Source organism: Melanotaenia boesemani, chromosome 9 (assembly GCF_017639745.1).
Source record: "Melanotaenia boesemani isolate fMelBoe1 chromosome 9, fMelBoe1.pri, whole genome shotgun sequence".
Lineage (NCBI taxonomy): Eukaryota > Metazoa > Chordata > Actinopteri > Atheriniformes > Melanotaeniidae > Melanotaenia > Melanotaenia boesemani.
This window is the reverse complement of record NC_055690.1, coordinates 14,305,927-14,326,851: the sequence shown is the minus strand read 5'-3', so window position 1 is coordinate 14,326,851 and position 20,925 is coordinate 14,305,927. Positions and strand designations below refer to the sequence as shown.

At 41.2% G+C, this 20,925-nt stretch overlaps 1 protein-coding gene across 11 annotated transcripts in view; it reads right to left on the bottom strand.

Moving 5' to 3' along the window:
* robo2 (roundabout, axon guidance receptor, homolog 2 (Drosophila)) overlaps window positions 1-20,925 on the bottom strand; it is a 259,653-nt gene that overhangs the window by 94,426 nt on the left and 144,302 nt on the right. The window contains exon 1 of one of the 11 annotated variants that reach the window (XM_041995041.1): window positions 18,144-18,187. The exons of the other annotated variants lie outside the window; for them this stretch is intronic. The gene's annotated coding sequence lies outside the window, so the exon portion shown is untranslated. Of the gene's footprint in view, window positions 1-18,143; window positions 18,188-20,925 lie in introns of those variants that run through there. 11 annotated transcript variants of the gene reach the window in all.

The following is a 20,925-nucleotide window of genomic DNA, read 5'->3' as shown; positions in this document are numbered from 1 at the left end:
GAGTTGGATTATTAAGCATTATTTTGTTTCTATTACTTTGGATTATGTCAAACACGTCGCAGCATGCTGGTGCTTGAGTGGGAAAGGAAAGACTGGTGGGTGAAAGTAAGGGGTGGGAGGGTGAGTGTGGAACGGGTTGTCAAGAATATTAGCTTTGTTCTTTCCCTGAGGGGCCTAGATATATGGAAGGAGTGGGAAAAGAGAGCAGGTGCATGGGAATTCAGAATTACTGCATATGTATGGCCAGCGTTGGGGGTAACGCATTACAAAGTAACGAGCCAACTAAAAAGAAAGTAAAATGAAGCTGGAGAGTCGGAGATATGGGCTTTTGGTCGGTGGCGATATTCGCATTATTTTCAGTTCAGTCCAGTTTCAGTCCAAACTTGTGGCGAAAGATCCTGCTTGCCGGTCAGTGGAAGTAGTCCTTCAGCAGCCGACCTGCCTAAACAAGCTAAGCTTTTTTCAACATTTCCTGAAGCGCAGCAGCCGGTAAGACAGAAATGAACAAGCTAGTTGCAGGGTTCATTGTAGGAGACATGCTCCCCCTGTCGACTACTAAATCGCCCAGGTTTAGAAAAATACTAGATAAAATGATTATGAGACAAGCGTGCCCATTTTTTCCCATAGAAAGGGATGTTGTTCTTATGGTTTTAAAGCCATCTTGTTTACAATATACAATAAACACTATGCAGACAGGCAGTGATGATTCGGCTCTGAGGTCTACACTGTGAATTAAAAAATGGTAAAGTAATAAGTAGTGACGTTACTTTTCAAATGCACTAACTAGTAAAGTAATTTAATTACAATTTGCAGAATTACGAGTAACTAGTTACTAATTACGTTTTTAGAGTAAGTACACTGTATATGACAGACTTTTACAGCAAGAAATGTCTAATGGGAAAAATAATACTGTACTGGATATGAAAGATTTGAGGAAAGACAAATTGTAGCCTGTTTTTTTTTTTTTTTTTTTTTTAATTGAGTATTGGATTCACAAAATTCAGCCTCTCTTCCTCTCCAGCCTAACTAAGATGTTCATGAAACCAGCATTAAGGTAGAGGGCTCCCCAGTCCTGTTGAGTGGTCCCCAGTCAACACTGGAACTAATGTGCTTGAAGAAGACATCTAATGGCTCCTGTGAGTATCAAAGGCCTGCCCCTGGAAAGACCGGTTCTAACAGGACCCCCCTCTGCAACAACATGGGGAGACAACAGGGTTGGGGGGCTCCCTGTGAATTTAGATCACAGCACAGGCACATGAGCAACACAATAGGCTGCTATCATGACAAGAGCCAAAACATGAGTACAAAGACCCCTCATTGAGATCAATTTGCAGTAATGTATGATTTTTCTAAGACTTTGAATTGAAGGGCATGTTTTGAAATAGATTACTATTATGTGACTATGATAATTTGTGGTTTTCTTTAGATTTTCTCAAAGATTTTTTTCACTAATCGGATACTAAACAGGATGGAAAAGTAGGCAAAGTGCTGACATGTAATATAAAACTGAAACAGGTAGAAAAAACACTGTAAAAAAGGAAAAGAAGATTATGTCTCTTTCTCACCAGGTAGTGTAATAACCTTTAAGATTATGTTTGACATTTTTAAGTTGGCGCAGTGGGGGTTCTGGCAATATGTGAGCTCTGATATTAAACCCGAGACTGGCGGAAATCTCATTGCTTTGTTTGATGACTTGCAATGTGACACCCATCCCCCTCACTTTTAGCCACCATAGCTCCTTGCTTTCCCTCTGGAGACCATCCATTGCTGCCCAGATTTACCCTCACCTTGACACCAGTTGCTAATGGTGGAACTGCCAAGAAAGCTTACAGCTACAACAGAACACTGAGACCCTTTTTATTAAACATCTCTTGACTATCATGGTCTGACTTGACAACATTTCCCTTTTTTTACATTATAGTTATCGGAGACCTCTAGATTGATTCACTTCTCTGTTTGACACTGTGCCACCAGGCACTGATAGTGTGTCACTGCTCTTTTCATTTGTTGCTCTTGATTAAGGTGAAGTCAAATTAACTGTCAACACTTGGTTGGGAGAGTGTAACCACTGTGTGAGGAGTACAATCTGTTTGCCGCTACAGTCCAAGGGCAAATGTGAGATTACAGAACACGTGAGAAACTGCAGTCTGAACTTAACCAGGGACATAAACTGGAAGAAGAGAAGAGGTTGAGAGGCAACACAACAGGTGCGTTAATTAATGTTGCACAAATGTCGAGATAATGAGGCCTGATCACCTGAGCATGGCAGCAAGCATACGGCTATGACCTTGCAGCCATACTGCCTGACTGGCCCACAATACAGCAGGTAGCACCGGGGGGGGTTAAGGCGAAAGCAAGCTGAATGGAAATGCAAAACAGCAAAATGAGTGAGATTCTGTGACTGAAATGTGTTTGACAGCAGCTGGCCTGTGTTGTGTATGCTTCTACTCTCTGGTGGCGTAGTTAGGTGTTGTACCTTGGATTAGGGGCTGGTCTAATTGGCCCACTGGGCACCAGGGAAAGTGCTGAGAGAAAGGCGGTCGTGACAGCAATTTCCTCAGCAAATAAATCATCCAGTCTCTTTCCTCAGCATGCTGCTACATCTCATCACTTTAGTTACTGAGACATATTTACTGATTGATTTGATTGTGATTATTATTGCAGCAACCGCTCTGAAATCTGGTAAACAAAGCTGCACAAGTAGTTTTACAGCATTCAGAGCAGTATGTGGTTGGTATTTAATAAAAGAGCAAAAAGTAAATCAGATATTCTAAATGAGATACAGAATATAAAGTATCTGGTAAACATAATCTAAGTATCCATACAGGCAGCCCACAGGTGTGTGTTGCTATAAAGAGTTGTGGTGATTGAGTGTGAAGCCAGGGCAGGAGGAGTCCCGAAAGCACTCACTCTGTCTGTCCCTGAAAAGTGGCTGTGGTAAGAATAAGACCACAGGGATGCACTGAGCTTCTCTCATCCTCACACTGAAACCTCTCATCACTGCTAGGCAGATAGCTAAGCTTTAAAGAGAACATCCCCACTCCCTGCCACTTACTCATTTCCGGATTATGTGATTCTACAACCAAAAGCCTGATGCATGAAAAACAAGTAGGAGGGTCAACACATTATGTCATCAGAGGAAAGCTGCCACGCACAGACAGAAACTGCATCCCACAATATACCACTTGGCGAAGAGGCACGCTGAGATTTAGATTGGATGGGTTCAAATTATACCCGAGAGCTGGCAGCTTAGTTAGAGAGAGGATTAAAATCTACTTCACGTCAAGAGCTTTGGGGTTGTAGCGTCCACAGCAACAGACAAACACATAATTGTATGCATGCATGTACAATTACTTTAGTTTTCCTCCATAAAAACAGTGTAGACCCAACTGCAAGCAGCCAATCATATTAAGACTAAAACCCATTTTGCAAACCCACTAAAGCCAAGCCACATCCTTTCAGATTCCTTTGGAGCATGATGGCACTGAAAGAAAAAAGATTAGAAACAATAACCATAGTTAATTTGGAAACATCACATTGATAGAGTAAAATCGATTTAATATTTTCAAAAGCAAGCCAAAAATAGTAAAATTGATTATTTTACAATTAGGAATCAGTGAAGGTGGTGAAAGATAAGTCAAGACAAACAGCAATTACGCTGGTGGAGATAAAAATGAAAGCCTAATCTCAATGGAGTGGCTGATAGGGGTTAAAACACTGAGAAGCAAAGCCTGGTAAACATCTTTGGCTTCTTCGCTAATCAGCCCCTGCTGCGCTTTATCTCCTCCCTCTCTGTCTCTGAGGACCTGCCACTGCCTGGGCCACCATATTGTCATTAAAGACCATGGCATGGCAAGGGAGCACATGAAAACCCTGAGCCACATCTCAGGAGGCCTAACTGCTCCACTGAGGACAGCACTCAGTTCCAGCCCTGGTATTTCTCAGACAAAGGCCCAAACAAACAAACAGAATCACAGACACGAGTAGACAGACATATGCGAGCACATTCATTATGTGCATCTTCAAAAGTAGATCAAAAACAAAACAAAACATGTTTTTAAGGCTTTTGTTTTATCTCTTGAGCCAGACTGTGAATTGGATCAGTATTTAATCTTCATTTTACCTACAACTAAATTATCTGCATTAAATTTTCTTGGAAAAAAACCCAAGATGGTAGATTCAACTAAATCTCCCCCCCTGCAGCCTATTTTGTCAGGAAGGTTGAGATTAATTGATTCGGAGCTGAATAGTCCGCTAAAGAGAAGGGTTTAAGCAGCAACAAAACAGAGCCTCTGTCTGCCTTGAATTATCAGTAGGATCTGTCTCCAGTGGATACTAAAAAAACTGGAGGCTGGGCCGTAAGACAGGGAGGACTATAATCATCTCCTGCATATGTGTGATGTGCAAGAGTGGGGAGATGGGGCGGCGGCAGTGTCTGGGTGGTCGAAAGGGAGGGGAGTAAAAGATACTCAGAGGCTGAATCCAAACGAGGGGGCTTTTTTACAGACTAAAAGCGCCTGTGTGGCTCCAGCAGATGGACTATTGTCTGTTGAGTCCTGGGGAGTGGGTGCTGAGAGCTTTCCGTGTGCACCGGGTGGCCCATTTTTTTATACAACACTTCACCTCTCTGCCTCCCCTCAGCCTTTTGCTTTGTTGCCCTCTGTTTTGTTTGCTGTTTTTTTGTGTCTCAGTGCATCTTACTTTTGTTAACTTTTCTGTGGTGATTTTTCTATCTTTGTTGTTTGGAGGTGGTGGGTGGTTGGGGAGGTCATCTTTCTCTATATGGGCTGTTTTTTTTTGTTTTTTTTTGTTAGGAACAAGTCAGAAGGCTGGTTGAGACAAGAGAAGAATGCTGAGTGTAGCTCTTCCAGCCTGTTTGGTGGCCGTAACTCCCTAAGGATTGGATGTAAATCCCACCACATAAATCAGCAACCACCCAAACAAGCAGGAAAAAAACAGCCGTCAGACAATATGGTTGATTACAGCAGGAACCATCATCTATGTGCACCATCCTCTCCTCTGCATATCTGCCTATCCCAACTTGCTGATGCATGAAATAAACATCCATAAGAAGGTTGGAAAAGCTGACATATTTTTTAGCTGACTAAACTGAGACACATAAAATATAAACTCTACTTAACTGTTAACCTGTAAACTGTGTGTATAAGTGAGTTGTCACTGTGTCCTATATTTTTCTCAGGGCATTATAAAGAAATCTGCCTTTGCTTCAGCCATATGGGAACATTTTTCCAGCCTACTGTGGTTTTCTGTCTTGCTCTGTTAGACTCATTAATTACATCACTATTCAAAAGACAAGTATATCATGATCATTCAGAAGTATCCTTCACCACACTTAGAAACATTTCCAGGAACACCAAAGGCACCCCCCAACACGCACACACACACACCCACATCCACAAACTTCTGACTTCTGAGTCAAACATCCCCACACTGGCAGGACTTGACAAGATGTCTTGGCTTAATGATGGTGGGTAACCCCTCCAATTCCCCAGCACTAGTCACAAAAGCTTTTGAGGTTGTCTGCATGAATTTGATGTAACAAAGCTGCATGAGGTTGGGTGGCTTGAATAATTATCCCAGGTCTCCCTATGCTACCTCGAAACAAACTCAGAGCAAACCAGGAAAGAGTAAAGCAACAAAGTTAGTTTAAAAAAATAGCCTGGCATTATTTATGACTCCCTATAAAAGCTGTAGCTAATTACAGTGTTTTAGACTTATAAATTACAGATTGTGGAGCTCCCGTTATAATTAGAGCAGTGGAGGCTGGGCTTGGGTTTGGTCTCCGGGTTAGGAGGTGGAGAAGGAGCTAGCAGGCAGGGTTGCTGGATAGGGCCACCTCTACTGATGTGGTAAGGCCAGGCAGGGAATACATCCCTGAACAGGGATACTGCATGTGGCAACACTGGGCTGCTCTGCAGAAGGCTCTTTAATCATCACCCTCAAACTGAGACCACCATGGGGTTTAAATTATTCTGTATGATGCATGCATTATATTTTGTTGAAGACTATATTATCTCATTCCAAAGTATATCAAATCTGTGGCTGTATGTGACACATCATGCGCTATTGATTGACCTTTTTCTACAGCTGAGTGAAACAGAGCCAGACAGGCAGGTAGACAGTGGGGTGCTAAAGAGGGTTAATCCTGGTCATCCACCCACACTCATTAGCTGAATCATCAATGGACTTAGCAAAGCCATAGTGCAAAATGTGTGGACACAGAGCAGCCTTAGTGTGTCAGGGGAGGTCTCCAAAGAGCTAGGGCATGCCCTGAGGATGTTCCAGATGTCAGAGGTCAAGTCAATGGTTTGCATGGTGCACTAAATATTGTCAACTATATCATCAAAAGAATTAGGGAGATGAGCTTATCCCTGACAACAAAAGAAAAAGTAAAATCCATTGTATCTGTGGAATAAAAATGGAGATCACATGGTAATCATCCAAATCAAAGCTGTTTATTTTGCTCTGTGTGTGTGGTGGCTGGTATATTGAGCATTTTCCCTCTGTGCGTGTGAGTAGTGGAGTTCATCCTGAGCAGCAGCAATTGGAGTGGTCAGTCTTGCCATTTCTTGTTTGAACACCTTTGGCTTGAGTGCCTGAGGTAGAGAAATGGGTGTGATGTTACACCAGCACCTCACACTAATGCCAATCTGAAAAGCCGAGACATTCCCTTAGGTGATAGTAGAGTGTTGAGAATATGCTGAGGTCTTGAAGGCATCTGTAGAGGTTTACTAAAAAAAAAAAAAAAAAAATCCTTCACATGACTCCTTTTTCTGATCCAAAACGGGGATTGTCTGCATCTGTTTTAAATCAATAAACAGCTTTTATTATTTGTCAATAAATTACAAACTATAAAAAAAATACTCTGGATGCTGGATTTTATTCATTCATATTTTTCCAGCCTGGGCCTGGACCCGATTATCCAGACTGAGGTGGTTATAACTGAATTCTAAATCAATAAGCAGCATAATTTATCAGAGTTGAGACTGCAGGATGGCACTGTGTGCCTGAGAGAAAAGCCTTCAATCTTTGCAGTGTGACACAGCCCTGATCAGCAACCCACTTCAACAGAGCAAAGACACCACTTTCTTCCATGCGCATCATTTCTATACAGAGGAATTCAGAGAGGATGCTGTGAATTACCAATGAGGCCAGTGTCACCTAAGACAGATGCCAGCCTCTGTCGCCCAGGTCTCCCCCTCCCTCTCAACTTATTGAGGGGGGTCCCCCCCCCCACACACACAGACACACACTAACATACACTCCTCCCACAGGGCCCTGGGCTACAGGCAGGCCTTCTCTCATTAGGGGTGCTGACAGGTCCTGTCCTCTCCCTGATCCCTCATCATTAGAGCATGTAAATCTCCCTGTCACACATACAGGTACACACGCACATACACACATATGCTGCAGACAAACACTTTTGAGAAGCTTGGGGGGGGAGGGGTGAGAAACATGAGCCACTAACCCCAGGACTGAGTAGAAAAGCTGGATTCATGCATATGATAAACTTGAATAAGAAGAGTTTTAGAACAGGAAACCCAATTACAAGCAAACTCAGCTCTATCCTGTGCAGTGCTGTTGACTGAAACGCAGAAAAGGAACTCGACTGTTTAATAGTTTGTTTTTTTGCTGCATATACTGTAAAATGACTAAACAAGACAACATAAAAACACACACAGACAACAGAAGAGACGTAGAGTGCATGTAAAGAGGGGCAACAGAGACAAAAGCAGTGAATCTAGGGGGGCAAGCATCTGGTGGGTCCCAACTGGATTGGTGCATTACTGTTGCTGCATGTATAATTCAGGGTAGTCCTATCCTCTCTGTTCCTTTCCTCCAGCCATGTAAAAAAGCCCAGACCCAAGCATATGGAGACAAAAATAGGTGGGAGGAGCTGAGGAGGAAGAGTGGGTGAGGGAGATGTGTAAGCAAAAAAATAAAAAAAATAAAATATGAGAAATAAGACGCTACAGGCAGGATGAGAGACAGAGGGAGGGAGAAGAGGGCAGGAAATATACCAGAAGTAGATGAGTAAAGTTGTTAAAACAAGGAAGTTGATGTGGAGTGCTCTCCCCCTAAAACCAAGCCAGTCCAAATCCCTTCTTGTTCATTTCTCTTTATTATAGTTTCACTGCATAGAAAGCGAGCTCCATGCTGAAAGTGTAAGAACTTTCTGCTCTCAAGGAGCTTTAAAACGAATATCACAGTTATTTTAGGCAGACCCCTCGGGATGATTCCATCTGCTTATTCAGAAAACATTAAAGGGTGTAGGTGTGACAGAGGTGTGTATGTGCATGATCACATACTGTATGTGTTTACATGTGAGTGGTTATAGTACTCGGACTGAACTATGACGATTAACAACCTTTGCCAAACAATCTCTCATCACATTATCAAGATTATTTATTTGGAGGCTGCGAAAACAATTTGCTCTAAACGCTTGTTCTTACATAACAAGTATGAAATGATTTAATAGGATTAAGAAAATGACTCACCTAAATGATGAGATTTTGGAAAAGGTAACGTCATCAGCCCAGAGCAGAATAAAAGAGAGAGAAAAGAAGGGACAATTAGGTAGTGTACCACATTATCACACATTTACTCTTAAATCAGTGTTAATTCTTAACAGTTGCAATGGAAAAGTCTGGATTTATATGTAATATGATACATATGTTATTGACTACTAATCAATCTGTAAATAGTAAAAATAAGTGGACAATCTTCTGAATGACACTTATTTGTTTATGAGTGTATCTAATTATTACCATCTATGTAAAGATGTGAGAACATGAAGTGGCACTTATTTACAAAAGACAACAAAAAAGATGTATAGATAGATATAGAGCAACAATATTATAATAATCCTTTATTTGCTCCTGAATAGGAAAAGGTGCATTTTGTGGCAGCAGGGATAGGCCAAACACAGAAATAATTACAAAGAAGAATATAAGTTGCAGCGTCAAAATAGGTATACAGAAACAGCACAAGTAAGAATAAATATTTACAGCAATAAGTAAAGAAATGATACCATAATGAAATGGATCATCAGAGAGAAAGAATAAGGGAGACAGATAAATAATTAATGAAAATGTAACCCAGATGCCAGATAGACTGGAGTCATCAGAGGTTACTGCTGTTTTTGGAGGGTTTTAATTGTTATTCATGATGCTTTTGGCCTGAGCATACTGGAGGTGGATGTTTTTGAAGTGCTGGATCAGGTACGGATTTATTGACCATTGCTGCTGGGGGTACAGGTCCACAGAGGAATGGCAGGACTTAAGGGGTAGGAATGGATGGGTGGAAAGGGGAAAATGCATTCTGGTGGATGGGTCAAGCCTCCAGCATCACACCTACTGTGTCTTTCTGTCTGCCTTTGGCAGTGCAGAAAAACCAGTAGAGTAAACAGGACACAAAAAGGAGCTTGTGTGTTTACATCGGTTCACGTGTATAAAAATAACAAGAGAATAAGAAAATCTTCAAATATCTGTGTTCAGTGAAAATGACCATTCAGCTGAGGAGCATTAAAATTCAATCTATTGAAATTTGATAAGAAAACCGACCAAGCATAGAAATAATGATTTGTTGGCAAGTGGACACATTTTTTACAAATGATTTCCTGAACCCACAACCTGTTACTTAAAAAGAGAAATACAGACTTGTCTTGCATCCGGGCTTATGTGGGTTGCCTATGAAAGTCTCATTGCAAGTACACACAGGAATGTGTGTGCACATTTTTGTATCCCCACATAGGGCTTGTGTGCTTGCAACGAGGCGTGTGCATTTGCACAAACACACATGCACACACCTACACACACACACACACACACAAAGGATGGATGAAAACACATTTGTGTGGCTGCATGGTGCAAATTGCAGGCACGAGGCCATGTGTCCAATCTACAAGGCTGGCTGCTGAGAGATTGACAAAGCTGAGCTGCCCCCCCCCCACCCCCCCCCGTTTTACACACATATGCACATGTGTACAGACTCTGTCAACAGGCCTGTCAGAGCAGAGGAGCCATGACAGTCACTCATTCACCACCAGGGCTACTGAATGGTGAGAACAGCAGTGTCTGCACATTAGCATTACTCTCCAGGAATATATCATGCATCAGAGCCCCCCCTCCTTCACTGCCTCTAAATAGTTGGTTTTCAACAAACACAGACAGAAAGACAGAAAGACAGACAGACAGATGGAGAGATAGATACTTGTTGAAGGTATAGGGCAAAGAATAGGCACAGCAGAGGCAAATAGACTGACCTTTTTCCATTCATAAAATCACCTACTTCAAAGGAAACTGAGTCAGGGGCAGTGGGGGAGACATGGGCAGAATCAGGATGGGTAGATGGGAGAATAAATATTGAGCCCTGCTACATGAGAGCATGACAGTGCCCTCTGTGTCTTTTTAACCACTGAGCAAATATACATAAGGGCAAGCAATCTGGGCAAGGCAGGGAAAAGTCCAGATAAGAAAGTAAAGTAGATGTTATCAGTGTGTATATTACCTTGTCCCATTAATGGCATTATCCCCACTAATCTCTTAACTCCACTTATCAGGGAATTTGGGTTTAATCTGCAAAGAAAGTCTGAGCATTAAATCTGTGATGAAATTGGTGATTTTTATTTGGAAAAATATGTAAAACTTTATGTGTTGCTTTTCTATTTTTATTCCCTTGTTGCCTTTTAGCCTATTTTAGTCTTTTTGCTCTCTATGCTTTTCTCTTGCCCCCACTGTGTCCCTCTCTCCACACAACCATGCCTAACCCACCACTGGGTTTTTGTCTGACAGAGAAGCAGCCAGGCAGAATTTATCCATCTGAAATCAAAAGCAGGAAAGGAAAAAAAAAACAAAAAAACAAAAAGCCAAAGGGTTTGATCAGAGGAAAGATTGCATATCCAGGCGTGGACCACAGGGCAACAGACTAAACACTTTACACTGACACGCCAGGTAAATCAACCTATTTTTTTCTTTTATCCCAAAGTAAATAATAATAACAATAATAATAAAAAGAAAGTTTAGCCGTTTATAAATGTTCTATATATTGTGCCTGTTCCTTCAACATCTTCCTCTGTTTTACTGCTTTAAATACTTTAATACAAATGCCCCCACATAGATGCAAATTTACTTTCATATGTGGACAAATACAGCTCTCATTATTGTTTGTATGTCACTTGTCTTGGGGGGACTTCCAGTGAGGTGTGGAAAGTGTGATGGGATCATAGGGAGCTGTGGCCTCTCCCCACCAATTACTCAACAATCTGGCTTTGTCCTAATCTTCGTCTGAAAACACCAGGTTGGAAATGATGCAGAAAACAGCAGGTTGTCCACAAGCCCCCCACAAGCTAATCCTGGTGCACTGAAGTGTGTTCATCCTCTTTTATAAACACTAATGCACTTTGGGCTCAGGTATACATTCAATGACACCTCTGCTCTTCTCAAAGGAGGTGTAGATTATATCAGCTGCTTTGTCCAGAGCCATGTACTCAATCTCCAGCTGGAATACTGTGTCCTCGGGCCACCTCTTAATAGGTCAGACATTATATCTGACCTTCTAAAAACACTTCAAACAATACATTGGCAATACATTTAGAATTGGAAAGCTCTTACTGAGTGTAATTGGGTGCATGCCTCTACTGGAAATTTCTTATAAATGACTGACCTGCAACAGCAAACACTGGTACAGATGCAAAGAGCATTACTAAACACATAAACTTCTGGGTTTGCAGTATGTTCAGTTCAGCTTGATGCAGAGTTTTTTTTTGCATGTAAAAATAAAGGATATACTGTGTAAATACTGTTAGTGGAGACTTCAAGCAAATCCCAGTCAGCATTTATCCATCAACAGGGTAATGAGAATTAACACCTCAGAAATAGCTTGCGGTTTCCATAAGTTAATCAGGATTGAAAATGACTGATGACTTTAAAGGCAACACTAAAAATACTGAGCGGCCCAGAGGCCTGCCTTTGATCCCAAAGCACAAATTAAATTGATTTTAACAGCTTCCGACAGCTTCCTCTGTGTCCTTCAAATTCAAACAATCATTTCATCAGGCTCTCATCACACGGCTTTGCCCAAAGCTATCTGGACGGAACCCCTGATTCTTGATCCTTCCTTTGCTAACAGGAGAGAAAAAGCTTCTGCTTCTTTGTATGAATAAGTAAAAAGTGGGATTAGGCCATCTAAGAACACTAAATAAATGAAGAATAAAAGCTAATTTAACATTAGACTGTTTGATGATCACTGCATACTGCACCTGACAAAACCCAGTATACACATGCTACCGCCATGACCACTGAACTTCACAGAGTTTTACTACCCAGGCCATCATATTCCAACGTAACGGCAGCTGTTCTTCATCCTGTGGCTGACACATCTGGTGTCAAGGTTCTGAGCAGGCCAACAATAAAGGCTGTTCTCTTTTGAGCTTACAAAACACAAAGAAGGATAGGCAGCTTTTGCTGCACAGTCATTTCAATGTAGCCTAGGGGCTGTAGTGACCTCCATCACTCTCTCAGCTGAGCACCTATGCTAAATGTATCAAAGGTGCTCCTGCACACTGAGGTGAAACGATATCTCTCTCTTTTTTTTTATGATGAGGATTACAGGCTTCTTCTCCCTCTGCCTTTTCTCTAAACCACCACGCCTCCTTCTGCACTAAATTACTCCACGCAGCATCACCCCAGCTCCCATTAGTCCTTTCAATCTGCCTGCCTTCAGCATGACAAGCCCTGGAGCTACAGGGGATGGTAATGATCTGTGTACACTCCACATCGTACTTCCCTGCTCTCTGTACCTTCATCATCCCTCCCACAAATATCTTCTCTCTTGAGATGTGTCCCACCTCAAAGTCATGGTGCTGCATTCAGGATTTGTCTTGGTATCTTTGGTAACCCGCTGCATGGACCAGACATGCACCAAATTGAATTGGGCTTTCTTTATCTGCTATGATGGCAGAGGGGGGTCTTCAAGAGGCAACACTCCAGCCTATCTCAACACCCTGCTCAATCTCCAAGCAGACACCACTATCCATTAGTGACAGAGTGAGGGAGAGGGGGGAAGGGGGGACTCTGTAAATTATAGACGAGTTCCACACTGTGAACAATAGTGTATCCACTCTGCATTCACCACTACATCTGCATTCCTCTACATACTGAGAGACAAACTCTACCTTTCAGATGATGCTCACATACATCAGAACCCAGAGGATGCATAAATAAAAGATACATGGTTAAGGTTTTGTAGCTTCATTGCTCACAAACCTGTTTAAAATTCAACATTGAGTACAAGTATTAAACATAGAAAAAGAAATGTCTTCCAAGTTTGATTTGCACACACACACACACAAAAAGGTCTGAATGAATCAACAGAGACTGTTATTAAAGCCAATTGAGGGCAGCATCCATGCAACAAGACAGATGAAATCTGTCTGAGGGAAAGAACAGGTTATGTGACGAACGAGTATGAATCATCTTTGTTCTGGTAAAAACCATCCTCAGCTTTCTGCTCAGTAAAAAATGAATGGTGATAATTAACATTCCTCTCTGAGCATCCTTTCCATTAAACTTGCATTAATGAAAGCTTGAGATAAAGAAGTGAAATATTCTCTGTCACCCTCATTCTCATTTCCAGAATGAGGCCATTCTAAAGTCACCATTAGCAATTACTCTTTTTGTCTCCAGCACAGTATTTTATCTTGTATAACACTGAAAATGATCTGAATCATCTGAGATGAGGTTTTAGTATTCAGGGAGAACTTTGGGGTGGCCGTTTGGAATAGAGCACATCCTCTGAGGACTAAGCCTCATTGCTTTACCCCCAGACTGGGACCAATATATCTCCTACAAAAGAAAAGTAAATTTGGGATGAGCACAAATGAGAAGGGCTCAAAGGAAAACAGCGCTTTTAGCATCTGTATGTCCATACGATTCAACACAGATCTGCCATTTATTCATCTACTTAGTCTTTTTTGTTCCATATGGATGACACAAATGCTATTACTAATGTCCAACTACCCTAGATTATGTACTGAGAGCATAATGACCATCATGGAAAGATGTAGAAGACTTATTGTTGAAACAAGCAAAAATTAGATGCCTTTACTCCTCCCCCCTGCTTTCACGGGTTATATTCCCTCTAGATGCATTTTCATCTAATCCTCAAACATTGTGTATGTATGTATCCATTAGCAGCATAGCCTGGAGGCCTTTCTGCCACCAGCAGGTACCACCCCCAACTCTTCATGTGGAAGATCAGGTTAATATTATATTGGAGAGCGAGACAACATTTCTTATTTATTGAAAATCAGTCTAGCATGAAAGAGTGTTTGCAAGCAGGCCAGTGGATTACCTGACCTCATCTCCCCTTGTATCAGATCAGGTAGACCCCAATAACTTCATGTTCAACGGCTGAGTGGAGAGGACAAAGAAGAACATAGATGGGGCCTTTCTTAACCCCTCACTGGCCTCACTGACCGTTTTGGAAACGCTGCTAAATTTGTGACATGGAAAATTAATACAGCTCACCCGATATTTTCACAAGTTTTAAACATTTAAAAAGAGAACTTGGGTAAAAATTTTAGGTGTTAAGAATAGATAACCTTTTCCAGTTGCTTTGCAATATCTCTATTTCCAACTGTAAGCCATTTTAAGAGAAAATATCACCATAATGAATGAGTTAATACAGTATGTTTTATTTGCCTGTAGATAAAAAACTAATTACATTTTTGCCAATGATTTCCACCACAGCTCTGTTGACATTGAAGGAAAGGACAATGCCCTCTCTCTCCATGTTTTTTCAAGAGTTGAAAAATAAATATTTTATCTAACCGTCTTGGTAGTTTCAAGAGCCATTGTGGACTCGAGATGTGGTACTAGAGATACAGAAAGACAAGAACTACTTAGTCTGACAATCTACTTATGATGGAAAGGAGTCAAATGATGACTCAAAAGATGAAGGACAAAAGAGACAGAAAGAGTGATGAGGACACAGGGGGCTAAGGGGGGAAAAAAGATAAAGAGAGGGTGGACAAAGTAATCAGGGAGTCCGTGACCTTGGAATGAGCAAAACTTAAATGAGCAAAATAGTCAGAACAGGATAAGACAGAAGTTATGAGTCATAGTTGAGTTAAATTTATGACAGAAAGTAAATTATGACTTCAAGTCCTTTGATAGTGTAACTTGGACAACCCATAAATTACTGAACTCTGGGAAGAATAAACCACTCCAAAGAGAAGACACTTCATCTTATTAAAAGAGCCAATTGGAGCCAGATTAACTTTAACAAACTCCAGACACAAACAGCTCAGAGAGTCTGTGTTGATGCACTGCTGCTTCTCGCTGTTGACAAGACGCATCTTTTCCCAACGAGCAGTCACAGCTGACACTAATGAGGAAAAAAAAAAAAAAAAAAAATGAAGTGGTGCCAACACAAGGACTCTCTGAATGAGTGTGTTTTGGTGATCCTGGAATTGTAGTTAGCCCATACTTCATAATATAGCACAAATGAGAGAGACCTCAACAGTCAGTAGGCATTCAGAAAAGGGAAGGGGGTTATCCACTGGCACTCATGTTACTATGTATTATGTAAAAGCACTGCTGTCCCTTTCCCTCATTGCAAAAGCACTGCTGCTTCCCCTCCCGGAGAGTCCCTTGCTTCACAGCGAGCCAGTGGAACTGACTTCTCTTTGACCTGTTTCTGCACAACACATCTATTTTTCTGTCCTGCTCTTGGTCTTTTTGTTCAACGGAGCCACTCAGCAGAGAAGAATTGCTGAAAATTGAGTCCCTGGGAAGAAATAGCTTCAGGAACACTTTTATATCAGACACCCCCTGCCAATTAGATATTGTTAAGAATTTGCATTTTGAATTTCAATGTGCTGAGCAGAACCCTAGGATACCCAGCTATCAAAGCAAATGTCTGTATTGCTGACTATATTGCTCATGCCCCCAACTATATTTCAGCTGTTTGCAAAAATTCAATTTTGATGTCGATAGGAGCAAGGGCATTATCCACTTAGAGTTATTAATTTGGCTGTTCTCTGGAGGAGCTGGGGGGATGTTGATGCTTTCACACTGCTGATCCATAGATATTCACAGGCTCTAATTGATTTGGCTGGTGTGGATTCTCAGCTGATAAGATATTGTGTTGCAGGCGAGGTACGCATGGATAAACAGCTGTGTGATGTTTGTTCTAATAGTTGAAGGAGCAAAGATGGGGGTGGCCAAACATTTCTCACTTCTGACCCATATATTTATACCCCTTTTGACAGAGCCCCAGGCCAAATTCAATAACAGCCACTAAAATATTCAGATTGAAGATGGAGAAAAGTGGAGCACCATTCTTAGTAATATAATTCTTACAAAAGAAAATGATAAAGATCTAGGAAAAAAAATAAAAATAATATATATATATATTCCAGTTTTTCTGCTGTTCTGGTATACCGAGACATTTCTCTAAGGGTAAAGAAAAAAACTACGCCCTACTGAACTGACGATGCCACTACCTTTAGTGCCTCCAATGAGGAGGGGGTCTCTCTCTCTCTAAATAGGCTTTTGTGTGCACTGTGGTGGGATGATTATCATGGATTTTTCATGTGCCTCCTCAGTCTTTACGCTTGGCCTGCAGGTCTAACAAACAACAACACAATATCAGCATCCTCACAGTCTCACTTTTGCATGCACACACCTTTTGTTCACTGGCTCGCTCATTTACAGATGGTTCATACATATATATAAAACCACACTTTTGCAGTACAGGAGTCAATCATGTAACAATCATGAAGTTTCACCACATAATATCCGTTGATTTCAATTCAGATGTCAAATGGGTTATGCACAAAGCCAGCTAAGTGTGTGCTCACCCAAAAAACTAAATAAATAAATTAATTAGGTTGAGTGTATTTTGACAGGGAGGTAGTAAGTGCATGGATGCGAGAGATACTCCTGAATATTTCAACAGAAAACAAAAAGGAGGAGCTGGAAACATGCTGGCGAAGGCTTGCCAGATGTCTGAGGATTTAATGGGGGGTAAATGGAAATCAATCCCTTTCACTGCTCAAGACACCCAATCGTAACACATTGTTTTAATGGTCCCACTGGATGGCATCCACATAATATGTGGAGGGAAGACGGCTCCACTACTGACTATTATTATACCCAGTGGTTACAAGTAGAGACAGACAGATAAATGAGGAACACTATAGAAAACACTTAGTGGATAATAATAAGAGTGACTATGTGAAGGTTGAAATCGGGTCCTTATTTTCAAAAGGTCTACTGTGTATATTTCCTGAGGGGACTTGAATTATTCATTTTACAAATTTAGTGCTGCTCCTGGTTTATCTTTGTAATCATGAGTCGATTTACTATAAGGAAAAACAAAAACTAAAAGAAAAACTAACTGTATAAACAGAGAACAGGTTAAGAAAAACTCATGCTCTAATTTAATCATATTTCACTGAGATCTGACCTCTCATGGAGAAATGCAGAACCTTGTGACTGCTGTAGCTACTGTAGACATGTGTTGATGTGTCACAAAGGACAAAACGTTCAGAAATGCTTTGTTTCTACCTGAGCTCTTGGCTCCAAGTGTCTGAATAAAGGAGTCAAAGCAGAGCATTTAATGGGAGCTGACACTATGGGGAACTTTATGTCACCAGAGACAACACAGCAAATTAACTGATAATTAAATTTTTCTCCATTAGGGAAAGAGCAGAGTAATAACTCACACAGTAGGATTCCCCGCTCCATTAATGTCTCTATTTGACTCACGTTGGAGGTAAAGGAGCGAGATGGGGATGTCAACAGCTCAAACACACAAGGAGACATTGGGAGATGGGGGATGTTACATTCTCATACAAGCTTAATGACAGTATGAGGAGTAGGTCTGTGAGAAGATCTTGTAAGCTCACTGTTTTAATCATGGAGTGCACAGCACAGTAAGAAAGAGTAAAGTAGTCAGCTGGCTGTGGCATTAATTATAGCAGCACCGAACACTTCTCTCCTTTTAGCACAGGTGAAGGTAATTCTTGGTGACTGTATGCATGTGTTTGTGTGTGTGTGTGTGTGTGTGTGTGTGTGTGTGTGTGTGTGCATGTGCGTGAGTGTGTATATAATCACCCAGCTGTTGAAGGGGCTTTTGCCTCCAGCTGTTAGCCGGGTGATGACAGCGGTCCGTGGCCCCACCTTCATGCTCAGTGATCCAAGTAATTACCTCGTCCATCTGACCCCCCTCCCCTCAGACACAACACCATGCCATTCTGACCGAGCTGCCTGTCACAACAGCAGCCACATCTGTGAGCGCTATATGAACAATATGGTTATTTACAGCTTTATTAAGTACTCAACCTCAATATTATCACTACATTGTATTCTAATCTTAATTCGATGTTATTGTACTGATGTCATACTGTGCTAAATGGTTACACTAGGTTTTTTAGGGGTTACTTAGGTATTTCACTTATAAACTATGCATGTGGATGCTCCAAACGTAATTTCATTGTTCTTCTGTGACAATGACAATAAATACTTGAATTGAATTTAATTGATAAGGGTTGTTGGTAGCAAGTAGCAAACAATGCTTATTAAGGCCTTTGTGCCATTTATGAGGTTATTTTCTGGACAACAAAAGGAAAAAGAGAAATTTGAAGGAAGAAGAACCACAGAATTCCTCAATGTCAGTACCTCCACGTGACCCTATGACTATCTCTATCCCTGCTTTCTGCAAAGACATTGGACACAAACTCAGCTCTGGCAAGACTCCTCAACACCTGATGAAAGGGAAAAGAAAAATAGTCGGTGTAGAACATATGCCGAGCCAAATATCTCCTGTATTCTTTTCCTCTATTGCATTTTGGTAACTCTCTGTTTCACTCTGTGAGCAGAAACAAGAACGACCCAGATGATGAGTAATTTCACAGCTGAAAGACCTTCCTTTCCCTGATTTGATATCATTTGTAAAAAAAAAAAAAGGTGGCTCTCCCTGCTCTACATATCTCCCCAGTGGGTTATAATGCATTCTGTTCATCTCATTTCCAGGAATATTGGAAATGTGCAACAGTAGGACAATCTCAATTGGGGCAGATAGAAAGAATAAAAAAGAGCAAATCTAGGAAAAGTCAGAAATGAAATTAAGACAAAAGTTGCGCATCTGTTCCCTTGAGCTCACTGGTGTGCATTTACAGTGTGTGTAGAAAATGTAACAGAAGGCAACACTCTGTAACTGTATAAGTAAGGCTTCATTTCGGTAAACACCTGGATATCTTGATCTAACTTGAAATATCTAGAAACACAGCATTTTGTGCATGTGTCTGTGTGAGCATATATGAAATGATTCAGCTGTGTTTTAATGTGTGAGTATTTAAGCATCCTGCTTAGTATGCACAAGCAACACTTCACATTTAGGCTCAAACTGGCTTTCTCATCTGCTCTTGACTGGGTAGCCTGGCGGTGTCCCAGTTCTGCCAGTGACCATTCCCCCTCCTCGCATTGCAACCTGGAGAGGCTGCGTCAGCTGGACTGGTCTAGGGATCAATGCGGGGGAAACAGCCTCATAATGGCCCAGATTAATGATGAAAAATTTGGTGTCATCCTGTAGGCTGGTGGATATTTATCACAGGGGAGGGGTGGATTGCCAATAGAAGCCTTCTGCACTATTCTAACCATGGATACTAGTGTCGAGACAAGAGAGTAACTGTGGCTGCTACTATCTCCAGCTGGAGTCTTAATGGAGGCTCTCTCTGGGGTATTCACCAAGAGCAGACTGCATGCTCCTCAACAGATACTAGAGCTGCTGCAAGTTTTTATAGGTCAAACTCAGGACTGAAGCAGCCACTGCTTCTATTTGAGAAGGTAGCTTGTGTGAAAGAATCATGTGCAATCAGCCTCACAAATCGTAATGATCTTCATCTCTAGTTTTTATTCCACCCTTTTTTTTTTATCATAAAAGCACAGAAACAAAGTAAGCAACTGCAAGAGCATCCTAATGTGCACACCAAATCTGGCATTTGCCATTATAAAAAGAAAAGGAGGATAGTAAATAGGATCATGTACCAGAAAAAAAAGAAAAAAAGACAACAACAAAAAAAGCCCATCCATGTCAATAACTCCATACAAGCCATCCTTTATTAGAAACACATAATACAGAGAAACAATCTGTTAGGGTACAATCATGATCTCCTTAGAGAATTCTTTCACAAGACCTTTCGGATGGATTGGAGATACTCCTCTTGTCTCATGGTGACTGAAAGACAAGGCTATTTCAGACCTGTCAGAGGAGCACTGGAGCTGAGGAATCTACAACCACAGGGCTTCAAATGACCCCCCAATTACCTTTCAACAGCCCAAAGTAATGCTGCCTCAGAGAGATCTCAACAAAATCCAACAGACACTTCCTGCTTGTTGGTCTCACAATGGCAGAAAGATTATTTCACTGTTTAATAATTATATATTTCAGATAATAGTGTGCCTAAAGAGTGATTTATTAAATAAATTAAACATGTTTGAATGTCCTTTTTGCTATGCAAAACCATTCGTGTAGAAAAAGGTCTCTGAGCATAGAAGCGAATATTGGGGCTACTGGAAATCCTGCTGCCTATTTTCACCCCATGCATAAGAGCCCATTGTTCTATTTGCGTTACACCTTGTTATGCCCCTCACTCTAGGACTGGCTGTCTGACTCTATGTGGATGTCACTTCAACACTCCTTCTGGGGATTTTTTATTATTTGTTTTAGCTTACCCTGCCTTATTGTTTTCCTCAGTGTAATGCCAACTTTGACCCTGAGCACTGGTGATCTGTCAGCCCTGAAAATCATAAGCAAATGTCACCACTCCTTTTCCTCAGCACATTCACAGAACAGAAAGTTACTACCTCTTTCCTCTGCTCAGAAAAAAAACCCAAA